This window comes from Platichthys flesus, chromosome 2 (genome assembly GCF_949316205.1).
Source record: "Platichthys flesus chromosome 2, fPlaFle2.1, whole genome shotgun sequence".
NCBI lineage: Eukaryota > Metazoa > Chordata > Actinopteri > Pleuronectiformes > Pleuronectidae > Platichthys > Platichthys flesus.
Genome location: NC_084946.1, coordinates 15,297,836 through 15,315,421, shown reverse-complemented (window position 1 = coordinate 15,315,421; position 17,586 = coordinate 15,297,836). Strand labels below are relative to the sequence as shown.

Here is a 17,586-nt window from a genome sequence, read left to right as displayed (position 1 = left end):
AATTTGGATTTAATCAGCGGATGGAAAACATGTTGCTTTTCAACCGACTTCAAAACCATATAAATACCAGTAACATGTGAAATACATAGAATATTCTCATACAATCTTCTTCTCCTGGGAGGTCGGATGACTAATCCAATGAGGATGCATGCTTTCCTGTATTTTGGTCAACGTAAAAAAGACAAAAGCAATGATATCCAATGTGTTCTGTATATTTATTGACAACAACTACAAAGTGGGAGCAATAAAACAATGTCTTGCTCTATTATAGATATCATGTATTTTCAACTAAACAGCAGACTTTATGGTAAATCTCCTCAATTCTTTTGATTATATCACTTACAATAGGAAGGGGGTTATACAAATGACTAAAAAACGTTCACAAGGTCTTGAATTGCACCATACATGTTTACTCTGTCTCTACTGTCGTTGTAGCCCTCAGTGATCAGACACACCGAGAAGACAACCAGTTTGATATGGTCGCCAACGGCGCCATCTTGCGTTCCAACGTCAAAACAACTGCTACTGCCCAGGTGTTTATACCGGCGTTCGCCATTGTTCCAGGTGACGTTTTCTGTCCTTTTCTCTCCGATGTTGTTTTTAGAGCGAATCTCTTGTGTCTTGAAACGTTTCCAGGAGATTCTCCTCTGTTCTGAACGACCTGTAGTGTGAGCAGAGTTGAAGAGGTCGCTGCGGCCCCCTAGCTCGTGCTTTGTGGGTCACTGTGGGAGCTGGTCTCAGGTGTTACTGGGCGAGAGGCGGAGAAATGATTTAAACTATGATCACCATTCACCACCATTCCAGAAATACAAGAATCTTCCGGTCCTATCTATATAATGTAACTCTGATCCATTTCTCCATCACCCGCCGAAATAGCTCAGTTGGGAGAGCGTTAGACTGAAGATCTAAAGGTCCCTGGTTCGATCCCGGGTTTCGGCAAAACCACAGGGTAATTTTTTTCGCCATTTTTAACTCGTTAGGTCGCTTTGAAGATGACGTGCAAGTGTTGCAAATACATTGCACAAAAAACATTATACGAAGGCGAGGACATGTGTTTCTTATATATCTTTATGTAGAACATAAAAAAAGCAACGTCATTCAAAAGCATTTTAAAAAGGTGATTAAAACTAGAAATGAAAGTGAAACGTGTAGCGAAAGAAACATACTTATTTGATTTCTTTAAAGGCTGTAGCAAACAGGGATGTCCTCAGCAACATGCCAATAAAACCGTAACAAAGTATTAGCAGCAAGAAATTTGTAAAACTAACATAACTGACTATAGACAGAGAGTAAATAAGGCATAGCTACAAAGAGTGCAAAATGTTCAGAAGAATGGGAATGTTCAGTGGGGAAGAAATTGTGTAAGTCGACTGCACCTGGAGTTGTGAGGGGCTTGGCCTTATTTTAATCTTACCAGAAAGAGCTATATTGTTTTATAAAAGCTCCAGCAGTAAACATTGTAAGCTTTTAGATGGTTGAATATTTCCCTTTTGTGGGACTAATAAACGATTAACTTATCTTTTCTTCTCTTGAATCTTGATAACAAGATGAGGCCTCCTTATTTAAGCCTTTTCTAAAAACAATGACAGTAGGGTATTTGAAAACAAAACATAAGAAGCGTATTTACAAGGTGAAATGTTTTTATTATGGTTGACTGGTTTCATTTCTTTGTTTATTTTGACATGTGTTACAATGTTCAAAATTTGTGAATAAAACCATGTATGGAATAACCGTTTTTCCAATATTAATTTGGAAACAGCATGGCTTAAATTGACAAAGCTTAACGCGTTGTCAGCTGAACACATCTAATGGGAAAATGTCACATCCATAAAGCCAAGTCCTTGTTGTCTCTCTCGTCAATTGAATTATTTTGGGCTAAATTCAAGATGTACTCTGAGTTGGTTCTAATTAGAAACAAGAAATGATACAAGAATTGATTCAAGATATTTATTAATGCCAGGTTTATGATGCCAGAATGTAAATAAAAAGTAATTAAGGTTTATTAAAAAATTGGAGAAAGACAATAGAATTTCCGAAATGTTGTTAAATAAAGGTAAACTGAATAAAGACACTATTCAAATAGGCGACTAAAATTATCTCCAGCTTGTACTTGGATATGTCCCTTGATACTTTCCTCCTCTGTCATATATTCTATATATCACCGTTGATGGTACAATGTACAAATGCTGAACTAATAGTACAAGTAGAAAATATTTATACAAACCAACTGAACACCCCTGTGTTTAGACCATAGACTGTATTAGACCTAAAAAGAAAACCAGTTCACATGCATATTCACCAGGTGGCGATCTTGGTTCATGAAACGTTGAACAGATCCTCTTCATGACAGATTCACCTCAGGGTTTAGTATGTTGGTTTAAAAAATGTACAAACAAACATCAGGCATTTAAACGGGTTTTAGGGTTCACTATTATTATTATATTCATTCAGTTAATAGTTCTGATGTATTGATTGTGTTATTTTGTGTGATGAACTCTCCCAAATATTGTAAAAAGCAATGTTTTATAATATATATATATATATATATTTTTTTTTTTTTTTTTTTTTTGGGGGGGAACCTGTGGGAACAATGTCTGGTTTTTGAGTGATCTGATTGGTCAGTAGTCAGTCTGTTGGCAGGTTTTGATCTGAACCTCTGAAGTTAACCTGCAGTGGAGCAGGTTGTGCAGCAGTTACCCTGGTGATTTAACCACTGCTGTGATCTCTGGATTGAACCTAACATGTCACCAACCCAAAATGCTGCTTGGTAATACAGAGGTAGAACACTCTCGCTTACTTGGCACGTTGCATGGCGCTAATAAATCAATTATCTCTTAAACAATTATTACTCTCATGACATCTCCTTAGAACACAACTGCACTGTGTATTCTCCACTTATTAAAGCTGCTTGTGTGGTTCTTCCATCATCTTGTTGTTAAACGCACTTTCATGCTAAACATTTTATGCATTTGGATTTTATGTAATTCAGTGATTCACATAGTTGTCATGGACCTCCTGTGTGCCGTTGCGTGTGTGTGTGAGTGTGTGTGAGTTTGTGTGTGCATGTAGATATAACTGATGTTGTTAACAAAGCCACATTATGGGGACTTGTTATCCTTCTTTTGACAAAAAACAAAAAAACAAATCCCTGTAAATCATTACATTTTAAGGCAAAGATAGTGTAGAGGTTAGACATAGTAGCCTCTAATAAGTCAATGTAGTTTCTTCCGAAAGCATGGAGACATCAGTGTGTGTGTGTGTATTTGTGTGTGTGTGCATGTACTTGGTTGTCACTGGTTGTGTGAGCGTGCGTGTGTGTGCACTTCCTCACTCTCTCCCCTGTCTACAAAGACCACGTCTCTGTGTATTGTGATCCGTGTACTCAGTTAAGTATCTGTTTGCCTATTTAAACACTTCAACTTCTCTTTGGGTATTTCTTTACGTACTCACCAGACCTGTTTCTATGCTCATGATAGTCCACCAGTTAAGACACCCCTCCTTAGTTTATTTATGCTCACCTTTCCCAGGGGAGATTGAACTCGGTGCACTGTGAACATGACACGTGACTTGTTTTTTTTGTGGTTTTTTTTGTGTCGGCTGCTTTGTGAACTAGACAGAACGGGCGGGTTGTGTTTGAACTTGTTTGTTATTTACTTGAACGTTTTATCATGTCAGTAAAAGTGCGTCGCACCAGCTTTGAAATCTCTGTTCCACTAAAAAACAGCTTCTTTCTCTTGTCTCAGCAGTTGCATCTTGGGATTGTCCTTTGTTAAGACATGAGCGGAATCAGATGTCTAAGACTCAGCAGTTATGAGGTCTGTATGTCAGACCTAGAGACAGGGGACAGGATGAATGCTTTGTTTTCACTGTGCAGATCGTCATGATAAGTCCACTTCCTGAATTCAGCCAGCCCACTCCCAAATGCACTTCCTCTTTTCAGACCTCAGATTGTCTTTCTGTAACGCTCAGTGTGCTGGACTGCACTGGTAGCATCGCTGTTGAGCCCGGGGTTGGACACAGGGTGACTGGCGCCCCAGAGCAACACATGAACTGAAGGAGAAAAGTCCGGTACACAAAAAGACAGATACTGAACAGTCTTTTGAATGTTCTGACATCGAGCTCAGACAGTGGCTGCTCTGTTGAAGTTATCAGCTGGATCCCAAACACACAAAGACTGAGTCTGATCCCCTGATATCAGGAGAGAATAAGCCCATCTGTACCTGTTCTAGTCCTGGAAAGCAAACAGGGGGCTTACTGTTGTCAGCCACAGAGTAACACTGAGGGGCTGGATAATGGCTAACAGCTAACTGCTCATGTCCAGACTGGAAGTATGTGTTTATCTATAATTCCTGACCTTGGAGAGACTCTAACATACATAGTGTTATCACCCACTCAAACATGTAATGTAATGTATTTATTTAGTGGCAATTATGGTTTTATTATATATCTAAATTAGGTTAAGCAGGTCGCAAAGAGACGAAACGTGGGTTTTCAAAGGGGGATCTATGGAGATGTTTTCACAAACTTGACTTTTTATCAAAAATATGTCTAAAACATGTTTTGCTTTAGTAGCCAGACAGTGTTCTATTATTTGAGCAATTAGTGCCATTGCATGGTTTTTTTTTTTAAATGCAGGAGAAAGACAGGGCTTCTTTAAATTTGAGTTTGTTCCTCAAATGAACAGTTTCATTATTTCATACAAGTCTATTTTCTATTTTAGAAACCAACTGTATCACCAGTCCCTTCAAGGCTGTTATGATAGTTTGCAGGCAGTACAATGTTGAAAATAATACAAATCTTCTTGTTTGTCTGGTAAATAAGAAGGCAGGGGATGGGGGATCAACCATTCCAGGCTATACTCGTCCCCTAATAAGACAGGTCCATTTGCAAAGCTCTGTTTCCCATCAGGTGTGTCAGCGCAAAACAATCTCAGTCAAGTTTCTGTTTCGTTTCCATGGAGGTAACACACTTTTGTTTTCAGTTAAGTGAAGTTCTTTCAGTTTTTTATAAGGATTAGTCCTGCTTTTCTGGAACTGTTCCCAAGTGAGTCAGCAGGAAGTTCAGTGGGTCCAATGCCTCAATTACAGATTAACTCAGATGTTTCCTGTCAGCAATGGACTGAAATGAAACCTGTAGTTATTCCTGTTTGAAGTCGCAGCAGCTTCTATTGTTCTGTTATCTCAACATATAACAGAGTGTAACTATCAGATCAAGTTTTCATAAGAGAAAAGTGTTCCTGTGCGACTGAAACAAGGTTTTGTTCTCACCTCTATGTGTGTGTGTGTGTGTGTGTGTGTGTGTGTGTGTGTGTGTGTGTGTGTGTGTGTGTGTAAGTGTGTGTGTGTAAGTGTGTGTGTGTAAGTGTGTGTGTAATGATTGACTATTTTGGCTGCTTGGTCAAAGTTAAAAGATCGAGGTAAAGTGTGGTCTGAAAGTCACACTTTCCAAGATATCAAATAATGCAAATATTAAAGCTAGAAGATATTTTATGCTAACAGACGTTAATTAATTTTTCTAGATTGTAGCTGTGCAACCTATGGGACTTGAGACCTGACCTGAATATCATGTAGATTGAAAAATCATTTACGAAGGAATGACCTCGTTACAACATCACGTCGAAGTCCGAAAATGACATCATATAGTTTAGTAATGTAAGTACTTATGCAATCGATGAAGATTTGACCCATAAGCTCCATCTCATTTTATCATTTGTCATCATATAGTATAAATTACATTATGACGATGTTTTCATCTCATAGTATTATTATTATATAAGAAATCTTGCATCTGTCTGGCCTACACCAGGATTCTCTTCAAGACTGATAAATATCTTTTTAAAATGTTTGTATAAAAGCCACAACCTGCAGAAGTCTACAGAAAGCAGCAGAAAGCAGAGTGTGCTTCGGAACTCTGGGACACTGGGACAACTCCAGGACATTAAGTCTGCACCTTCTCTTGTATGTTGGCCAATAAATCCAGGATCCAGTCTCTCTTCACATCAGCTTTTTGGCGAGTGCTTGGAAGCGTGACTGTGCAAATATGGAGATGTCATCTGGTACAAAGAGTCTAATTGGTTATCTATCCGCCTCTTCTACATTTTTAGATTGAGTTGCAAGCCAGTGAGTCTTAATTGAGACAGACTTGCAGTGCTAGGCCACAATGTGCGAGAGCACCCACTTTACAAAAGGTTAGGAAAGTCTTTATTTATAGATGAGGAATGACCATTAGACCAGTGCTGGCACAAGGGGCCGTTGCAATGTGCCGGGGGTTACTCATGCTGTGACCCCTGGATGTACGTGTTTCCTCACATGGCTGAGTCCAGTTGCTCGGGCCAGGAGGACACACAACAAGGGAGTGGTCGGGTTGCATGGGAATATTGTTTTCGAGCCAACCTCACCGTCTTACTCAGCACTGACTCCAGCAAAAAGAAAATGATTGAGCCCTAACATTGCTGTGTATCATTTGACAGAACGTAGATAAACGGTTGATTCCTGTAAGCCCTCTGATGACAGGGGACCCGCCAAAGTCCAGTGATCCTCCAACTGTGATGTTTTAGAGACTCAGAGACGGGGTGTCATCTGTTAAACACCTATATCCAACAGGGAGTCACGGGCGCGCTTCGCTTAGCCATTGCCAGTACATTACGTGCGGTTAGGTCTGTCAGCTCAGCAGATATGAGGTATTAAAAACACCGGGTCATGCAACCGCATCTGTGCAAGCCTACCAATCATCCTCCGGATCTGTGTGTTTATGTAGACCTAATGTCGTGCATTTGCTGGCACAGTGCACTGTTTACACAGATCACACTGTTTTCTTGAGCCAGAGAATGGAAGCGAGAGCCGGCCAACGGTCTGGCTACACCAGACAATAATGCATTGTCTCGTCAAACACATCAACAGACAAAAAGGCTTTAAAAAATATATATTTGATCAAGTATTTCATTGATATTTCAGTAAACATTGTTGGAAAGATTTTTGAAAACATCAGTGCTGCCCCAGTTATCAGGATAATTGTCCATTGCATGTGTGGGACATAGCTGAGGTCACAGGGAGATGGGATCATTGGACTCTCTTCTTACCTTTTCTCTTGGGGGCTTCAAAAAGAGAATATAATTAGCACCGGGAAATCGTTCTCTCTTTCTCTCACTGACAGAAGCATGTGCACATAATAGTGTGCAGGCATATTGATGTGCAGTATTAAGTAGCCTGCTGGATCCACTGAGCCACCTCAGATCAGAGGTTGCCCCGTGTTAGATTACCATGTCGCAGAGGCTCCAATTACAAGCTGCGGAGGTTTGGATAAATAAGTGAAGCGCTCAGGCCCGGAGAAACCCTGACGAACAGAGACACACACTATCATGTAACACCTGCTGTACTCCTGTTTCCAGTACACAGAGTCTTTGTGCCGTTTCTATTCTGTTATGATTGTTAGTTTGATATAAACACATTTGCAGATTCTGTCATCACAGAGAGAAGCAACAGATGACATACATCCACATTATATTTTATGAAAATTAAACTATTTTTGAAATACACTTAATAAGCGGTAGGAGGCACAGGTCAAAAAAAACTCTGGCTTGTGTCTGCAATGGGAATGGATACAATCGGCATTCACTCCTACATCAAGTGACTGTAAAGACATATGGGTGAACGTGCTAAGTGCTAACTCTTTCTTCTTTATTTTGGCAGCTTAGACGTTATGAGACGTATTGAACTACCAAGCATTCATGTGTTATAGCCCTGAATGTGTATGTATTGTTTTGTTCATCTTGGGAACAATATGCATCAGTGATTAATCTCTTCATATTATGCATGATGCAACACCGGCGAGACAGCGAGGTGAGGGAGCGTCTCAGTTTCTGGGGTGTTCATGACGTGGTAAAACAAAACTGAAAGGCAAACTCCTCTAGTAGCAATCAGTAAGGAGTCAATTGCCTTTTTTAGAACCTGCATACACCTGCAAATTGTGATATAAAAGTGGATTATTTAGCTCTGATGTTTATATAAGTTGAATAAAAACAAACTCCTGTCTTAAAGATTGTTTGTAAAAACGTTCCGACATTTTTGTGATCCCAAACTGCATTCATTCAAACATCACAGATAATGAAACAACATACATTTATTTATTAAGTCGCATATTCATTATTCACTATAACACCACTATGGCATAAGCATTATACGTACTGACCATAAAATAGAGTAGAATCTTTTAATTTTTAATTGATAATCTAGCAATAGTGTATAATCTACCTCATATATATATATAATGCATGCTTAAACAATCTAATCTCCAAAAAGAATAACTTAATTTCGCTTTCATCTTATATGCATATGTTTTATATTATGTATCTTACTCAAAGAACATTTATAACTGGTATGTCCCTTGCTGGAGATACTGGCACATATGAGATGAGTTTTAACAGGACAAATAAAATCCCTCCTGTGAGATAATGTCCCTGAACACATCTATTTTTATGATGGTGCTCCCATTAAGATGATGTGACAGGAATACATGAACTCAAACCCGCTCTATCACAGTTGTTTGATGTCGTGGACTAAAACCTTGTCTCTGCATGTTGGATTTTTATGATAGCTTTCTTTTAAGCCCCGTCCAGTTCATAATCATTGTGCAGCCATCATGGCATTAGGCCGTCATACATATAATCATCCTTTTCAAAGAATCTCTGACACTCCACCTAGAAAAGACAAAAAATATGACTCAGAGCTACGTAAGTCTTCAGTCTTCTCTCTTAGCCCAAGTTTGGGAATCGTCCGGTGATTTCCTCAGCATGTTTGCTACGAGCTGTGTAACTTCAACGTACTGACATAGATCAGATTCCCTGAATCTTACATAAGCAAAAGTTCTCTGAGCAGCAAATGTCAATAGTGTCAATAGTGGCAATGACCTTTCCTATGTGCTTATGTATGCTCCTTGTAGTGATGCCTACAGGGGTTCTCAGGGCGGCTAAGCTCTGCTGACACATTGGCTCGCCACAAAGATGAATGGCTGATAAAGACAGGGTCATGCACACATACGCAAAGACAGACATGCTAAACATATGCAATGTATTGTAGAAAGGCCGATGAAGACTATTATTAGTGACACACACAAATCCCTCCAGATTTTTTATCATTTTTGGTATTGGCTTAAACCGAGTGAAAAAAATGCTTCACACATGAAATGTCTTCACTGTCTTGCCGTTGCCAAAGCAAACAGAAGTTGGGTGTTGACTCTGCTTGCTGACTGGATGGCTGACATCTCTTTTTTCACCTCTGTCCAAGTCCAGGAAATTCTCTGCAGGCCTCTGCGGGACTGAGTGTGTTCTTCTGGGATGAAGGGGTGTTATGGAGAGAACAAAACAAGAAAGGAAACTGACATGAACACTGGAAAGACAAGCTGGAGTCATGCATGTGTTAACACCCCAACTTTGGCTGACATTTTCTATCAAAACCCATGTAAGCTTGGAATAAAAGAATGTGTTGTCACATCAGTAGGAGGGTGAATGTGTTTATATTTGTTCTGGACTACTGCACTCAAGTGAAGAGTGAAAGGCCTGCCCCCATAGTGAGAGGGCAATTGTTATAACACTTAAAATATGGGGAACATATGCAGCAATGTTCTTGGGTGTACACAAATGTGATTGAACAAGTTGAGCAAAGAATGAAAAAAGAGAGTCTGAGGAAAGATTAAAAAAAAAAAAGATTTTGTTCCTGTTCTCCCCTCCGGTCATCTAGCTAATTGCCAATTTTAACCTCGCCCCAGTTCCATTGACTGGAAGTTGTGTGGGGGAAGCAGTGGTTTCAGATTCTTGCTGATGATTTGATAAGCACTGCTGTCTTTATTCACTATAAGGTGGCCCACTTGCGTTTTTTCTGTATTCAATATTTAATAATAACAAATAAGTTGTGTCCAACCTTTTCCAAAAACATCAGAAATATAACAAGCTTACAAACAACACCCTCATAAGGATCATTGCTTACATTCCCAGTATAGTTTATAGTATAAACCCAATCGCCTAGTCCAAATGTCACCACCAAACATGAATACTTTTACACCAAAATGTACAGGTATACTCAGATTTTCAAACATGGGTAAAACTTAAGAAAAAGCATTTGACTCCTTTCCCAGTGCCACTATGGTAGTTTCCTTTTTTATTATTTTTACCCCAGTGAGTCATGTTAGACGTCACAAGCATGTCAGAGTCTTCCCAGTTGTGCATCTTGCGCAATAAAAAAGAAAAAATTGCTTTAGCTCGCAGTTCCCGAGATAAAAAAACAAGATCAAGTATGCAAAGGTTCATGGTAATTTACTCGCCAACAACCCCAAAATACCATGTGCATCTGCGTGTAGACTGACAAAATAAAGTAAAAGATGAAGAATAAATTAGCACGTCCATCTGGATGTCTTGTGTTCAACACTGCTGATCGGTGCCAGATCCGATTAAAGCCCATGTCTACTGCAGAATCCTTTGACCCGGGAGTGAACGCTCGGTGTATCTATTCCCAGTGCAGATGCAAACCAGGTGTTAGCAGGGTTTTTTAGGAATCTTACTTTAGAAATTAAGAATGGAAAAGAGAATGGGAAGAGAAAGTGAATCTCAACAACCCGTTCTTTCCTATGCTGTGATCTATACATTTTGTTTTAATTATCCCTCCCTCCGAGACAATTTCGAGGTTGCTTCTTTTCATTCCTGACTTTTCACTGACAGCTTATCTTACGCCCAGGGAGGCCTGTCCCCGTTCCCAGCTCTCTTTTTGGCAGAGCTTCTGTCTGAAGGCTTTGTGCCCCATCAAGGAGAATAGGTGGGAAATACAGATTACTTCAGAAGATCTTTATTCTCGTCTACCTCATTTCATTATCTGATACCACTGAAGCTCCTGCTGGCATTATAACCTCTTCACTTTACTTGTTTACTTAAGACCTGCCACCTCCATGTTGCTCACAGCACAGAGAAAACGGACGCTGTTCATTGGGAGCTTGTGTTGACATTTGTCTTTGCAGAACAAGCCACTCTGTTTTCTGGCCCTGTCCCAGTATTCCCACCCACTCTGTGTTCTTAGAGGAAAGCGCCAACTGCACATTGCGGCCTGCCAGTCAAAGGGCTTTACATCGGCCCCTCCTATTTCATTCTGCCTTGTCATTGTTCTTTCTGTTCTCCTTTTGTCTGATCCCTTTCTTGATCTCTAGGATTTACCGCCAGTGGTTATGATGGTGGGCTCGGGGTCAGAGTTATGCAACCTGGGATTATTCCATGGGACAAATTGATTCAGACAGGCTGAAACTACAGTACATAGGCCAGTAGTTGAGGCACATTCTTATAGAGCTGGATAGAAGAAATAATACAACATTTGTATAAAGAGATGCATGATCTGTATTTAGTGGAGTGTCTGATGTTTAGACACTTTCTGTGTCCTTTGTTGAGGATTCACCTAATATCTATGTTTTAAACTGGTTACCTAATGTCGGCCTTGCTGGACCCTTATCCTTTCAGCTGCTTTGACAGTGTCCCTGAGCTTGTTCATACAAGGACAGATGACTGGCACCTGTGGCAGTTGCCTTCTCTGGCCCAGGTCCCAGGCCACTCAGGATTCCCATAAACCCTCTCCTGTCACGGAGGCTCACTGGGGCTAGTTTTCTTTGGCACCAGAAAGGAAAGAGAGCAACAAAGGAGGTACTGAGGTTTCTCTCACATAGACACATCCATGCTGGTTGGTGTATGTTACCCTGGATATATCTCATATATGTCCAACCTTCTCAATGAATGTCTTGACAAATTGCTGTCAATTGCTCCACTCATGCTTAGTGTTGGCCAGCATTGAAGCGTCTTACTTAATTACCTGATATATTCTCAGGCTTGACTGGGTGGCTGCCAAGCAATTAGGCTAACATTTCTACTGACCATTAACTCCAATTTATGTTGCACGGTTCAGAAAGGTCATTGTCATTGAGTCCTACGATGACCTTTTCCTTAAATGAGATAGACAATTTACTAATTTGTAATCCTGTTTAAGAATTTTTCAGATTCAACTGCCACTCAGTGTCGATTAGTGTAATCCCATTAACTATGTCTGATCCATTAAAGATAGGGTGGATTGTGAAACACTCGCGTTTCATGTCTTAAAACAACAGTGTAATTTGTAGGTAAAGTTCATCTGTGAACATCTATACTGAGTGTGAGTAAGTGTGTTTGCTTTGATAGAAGTTTATTAGGGAAACCTAGCCTAAAGTGACGCAATCTGTTCAGCCCTTTAGTTAATCTGCCCTTCGTGAAGGTTTTAAAGTTCAGCTCATGTCTAAAATTCTGGAGTTGTCAATTGATCGGTTGTATAGGTTGTATTGGTTCATACTGACTGGCTTTTTAGCTCTTCCGTGGAGGGTTGTTTTCATGCTGTTTGTTTGTCTGTCTGTCAGTCAGCAGGATTATTCAAAACACACTTTCCATGACATTTTGTGGAGAGGTGTGGCTAATCCAGATGAGAAGTGTCTCCAGTTTCAATTTTTTCTCTCTATCTTTAACAAGGCAAGATGGGGCATTAGCCTTGACCGAGGTTTTTGCCCTCCAATCACCGTTCTAGTCTATTATTTGGTCCACCCCATTTATATCAATGAGGGGAGGTTAAATAACACACTTGTTTTTAAAGAAAATTCCAATTTAACAGCACCACAAACTGAAGCCTCCTCAATGATTAGCGGCTCTCTAAATCAGAGCTAAAAAGAGGTGCATCCCTGACGACAGGGTCCACCAGAAGACTTCTTTGCTTGTTAAAGTTTGGTGCTCATTCCGAAACATAAGCTTGTGGTTGAAACAGAAATCTGAATGCAGGCAGTATTATTGCAGTGATGGCTAACACCGACAGGGGCAGTAAAGCTAACTTTGAGCTAGCAGTAGTCTAAGGAGACTGAGGAAACAAGTTGCACTTAGCTCCCCTGACTGAGGTGTTCTTAGCGAAATGAGGAGTGTAAGAAGATAAAGATGACCATGTTAACGGATGTTCCTCAGTGCAGTCTCACATAAACCATCACAGGTCATCTACCGTAAAGGCTTTAATAGAGGCTACTGGAGCGGCAGCAGTATCCTTATCTTAATTTGTTGCAACAAGTCAATCGACTGAAATAGAATTAAACCTTGAAAGGAGGATTTATTTCAATACTGTTGTATTATATTGCATTTGTTTAAGCAAGGTTAACCTTACAGGCAAGCACCTGTGTGTGTATACTGCAAATGTGCTTTGACACATTGGTAATTATGTGAATGTGCCCACTGAGGTTTCTGGAGATGAAGAGTCTCAGTAGGAGGCTAAATGCTGTCATGCCCTGCACATCATCTGGGATGAAGTAATACACACACACGCACTTCCAGCTAACCAATTTCACAACCATTTACAACAGCATTGTTCTCAAGCTGTCTGAGCAGACTGCAGACCAGCCACATGAATCCATCTACCGCAGCCATTACCACACTTAAAGAGGAGCCCATTTCTGCACAGTCGTCACAGTAACAGAATGTCATTAACACATTTCCAGTCACCCCCTCCACTTTCACACCAAAAACACTGCAGTATCTGACTGAGGCCGCATGATTCTTGTTCCTGTAGAGACCGTTGGCAACTGCCTGGACCCATTTGTCCTGAACAAAAAATCCCTTGCGTTGATTGCAATGCTGTATTTTATATTGTGATAGAAATATGTAATGGTCACAATCTCCATACTTATTGGAAAGAAGTGGAGAGCCTCATCTTTTTTATATTGTCCTTTATGAACTCCTTCTGTTTAACTGCACTTTGACTAAACAAACACACGTTAGAGACAATTTAGCCACCGTTCCTCTGAATGTAGGAAATGAGGTATGAAATATGAGTACGTGATAACGAAACTGAGAGTTAAATATGTATTGAGCTGTGTCATTGTTCTGTGATATATTTATAGAGGAGAGGAGAAAATAATGTAATTGACCATCATTGCTATGAGTAGAATGATTAAATTTGTGATTAATTGGTTACTGTCTGCAGGCTCTTCATTTATTAACTTATTCCCATTACATTGCAATAGGATGCTTGTATATAATGCTAGTGAAAAAGCTAATACATGTTTCAATGATCCATTCATTGAAATCTGCATTAAACGTCTTCAGTGTGTTTGGGGGATTTCCACTATCATTATGTCTGAATCTATGGAAGGAGATGAGGATGTGGGTCCTTCGTCACAACTCTCCTTTCCTTTTTCCTCCTTCCTACCATCATGCAAGCCTTGGCACTGCAGCGCTCGCCGTGCTTGGAAAATTCCACACTGCAGCAAAGAGAGGGGTGGCAGAAGAGAGAAGTGTTGGGAGAGCGAGACAGAGAGAGAGAGAGAGAGAGAGAGAGAGAGAGAGAGATGCAGGTGCGATGGAGGAGGTAATCAATAATGTGACTTTGTCAAGAGGAGGAGAAACACGTCAACACTTTGAATGACGCAAATACTTTACATGAGATATAATCAAGCGAGGGGGGGGGGTGAAGGAGCGATGGAAAGGTACAGCTTTTGGGTCAAAGTAACCTCTGCAGAAGTGTGCATCCTCTGAGAATGAGCACAAAAGCACTGCAGCACCTCAATAGTGCTCAGAGCCTCCACTCACCAACCCTTAACTCACAGAGCTGCAGCTTTTATTCACACTCCGTCCACCATAGAACCAGCATTCTACGATTTACTCAGATTTATGGTAAATCATCAATTGCACTTTTGAATATTTGAATGCAAAATTGCTCTTTATTCATATAAATGAACAGTGTAAACGAATGATATTAGTTATTATCGACACAGAAAGTGTATTTTTTTGCTCAAATGTTAAATATTATAAAAATACATTTTGAGGTACAGAATCCACATGCTCAACCAATCAAGAGTCAGTTTCAAATGTCAATCATATAGTTTTGACTGGGTTTTATAACATCTACTCTGCTGGTGGCTAGCCTCAGTACTCCTACTGTAGTAAAAGTAGTAATACTTGGGTTTCACTTTTGGGGAGCAGTCATGTCGTCCATCCTTAGTTACTTTAGATTTTCAGATTTTTATAAAGATAGAGGCTTAATCATCATGTTTTCAAATTGACTGTAACTCGTGAAAGTTTCATTTGACAATGTCACATTGAAACACACCCAGAGCAATGTGCCACAAAACAGACGTCACAATGATACGAATCAATTAAACCGCCTTAGGGATGTTCCCAGTGATTGATTCAAAAGAACCAGCCCAATGCGTAATTGATCAATGCACCGTTAGCAGTTTAACTGAAAAGTGTCTGGGGAATTAGGGAGGATTGTGACATGTGAATAGAAGGTTTTCACATTTTTAGACATTTTCAATGATGCTAAGTGCCACTCATTTATAACTTTATAACTCTGTCATGAGAAGGAGCCGGTTTTAATATGTGAAGCGTGACTCTTGCTGCAGGGAAGTTAGGATCGCCACTTTGAGTCAGCACTTTTAGGTTTGTTCTGGGAAAATTAATTCTGTGGGATGCTACAGGACCAAAACAGCGTCCACTACTGATATCCACAGTAAATATATATATGTGTTGGTTTATAATCTCAAGTAATTTCATCACAGGTTTTTTATGAGCTATTAATGTTCAGTCCATTTCCAGTTTGTTGTTGCTTATTGAATTGCAAATATAAACTACTTTTAGATACAATAAAAGCTAATTCGTCATATTTAATAACTTGGAGACTAACATCTAAGGAACCAAAAGTTATGCCAGATACATTTTTAATATTTATCTTGATGACTGTCTGAATGTTTTTTAACAGAAATAGAAAGACGATTAAATATTGTGTAAGATATTCTTTAGCGTCTGAGCTCATGTTAAAAAGTGGAAGGTGGATCCAAAACGGAATCGGCAAGTGAAATCATATGCCGTATAAAAGGATGGACACACCTGGTTGCTGCGTGCAGTGAAAGGCATAAGCCCTGTGAAGATGTGTTCACTGAGTGATTAATGTTTGGAGTCGTGACTGGGCAACACTGCACATTCCTTCCCATTATAAATATAAAAGATGAGTAAGCAAAAAGAGAGTGTTGGGTTATGTGGCCGCTCAAGTACTTTTTTAAGTACCGCTCAACAAATTTACAATAACTGTGATTCCTCATTAAACTCTGAAACCCTGATGTGAACATGAAGCGCCGGGTCAAATCCACATACTCAGTCGAATTCTAAGTAATGTCATAACAAGAAGTCAACTTGAGTTCTCAGAAATGACAGTTTGGGGAATGCAGGATAGCTCTCTGAGCGCTCTGCTGTAACTCTTCCTTGTCAGCAGCCTTTGGAACACGTGAACGTAGAGAGCTGCACTGAAAACTCTGGGCAGGCGTTTTCAAATGGATGCTCAGCGGGCCTCAAAATCAACAAAACCATCTGGACAGTTTGCACAGCAGCTCATTCTGGACTCATGTAGGGAACACTTGGTGCAGATGTTGGGAGGATTACATGCTGCTCGTTTAGAATATAACTCAGCTGCTACACTGACTTGTCTCATTGTTATTGAGGAACATCCCAGTAGCAGGGTCAATAGCACCCTGGTCTGAAATGCTTTTGTCTGTGTTATATTGATGGTTTCTTGTCAAGATAACACTAATGATTGCACTAGTGGTATTGAAGCACTCACTTGTCATGGCACTACATAGAAACAAATACAACTGGAGTGGTGCTCTGGTTTTATCTAAGCTGGTACCATATTGATAGCTGAGGCATCCACGTGACGACATGGCACACCAACATATTTGTATTCAACCCAATTTCATTCGTAAAAACATTGAGAGCTGGGTGCAGAGAGAATGCTTAGACCAGAGGTTCAGTCCATACAGCTGTACTGGTGTAAGATAAGATGCATGGACTTGACACTCGCGTGAGATAAAACACAGTCTTTCACAGTACGTTGTCTCTCCTGTTGTTTTTATCATTCTTTCTTCTTGTTCCTTTTTCAGTTCTTTAGGGCAAGGTAAAATTATTCAAAGTAGTTTTTTGGCCTAAGGGCTCTGAAACACTGACCCCAGTCCTCAAACAAACAGGAGCACAAAGAGAGAATGTCAACAAACGCAAACATCTGAAACTTGAAAACTAAACACAGAACAGCAACATCTGAGGACCTGATTGCAAAAGACTATAGAACAATTTTGTTTCAAAAGGTTGGGTCAGTTTACTTAAACATTTAGTCTGTTACTGAATGCAAATAACATGGCCAGTTAGTGGCAATAAGTGCATTGGATTACTGTGACATGTAAGCTAACCAGAATACTTTTGGATTACCGCAATGAAAATAATTTATTTTACATCCCCCAAAAATGATGCAATGTTTGAGTGCCACTATTTCTTTTCTCATTTTTATATTCAGTATTCAGGGACCTCATCTTGGACAACTACACCTGCTTCAGTTTGAAAAAACACTGGCACACTCTTTTAGTGGGCTTACTACTACACCCAATATTTTTTGGGTGAAAGAGGTATAAGAAATCCTGTATATCATTGGTTATCCTGGTAAAAATATGATTGTGTAGACATTGTGACATTTTTAAGATAGAAATGTATTTGTGTAATCATTGATAATGTCACAA

General features: G+C 39.8%; 1 non-coding gene across 1 annotated transcript; it reads left to right on the top strand.

Moving 5' to 3' along the window:
- The first annotated feature begins 866 nt into the window (after positions 1-866).
- trnaf-gaa (transfer RNA phenylalanine (anticodon GAA)) lies at positions 867-939 on the top strand. The gene has a single exon. It is a non-coding gene; the product is annotated as a tRNA-Phe (tRNA).
- The last annotated feature ends 16,647 nt before the right edge of the window (positions 940-17,586 follow it).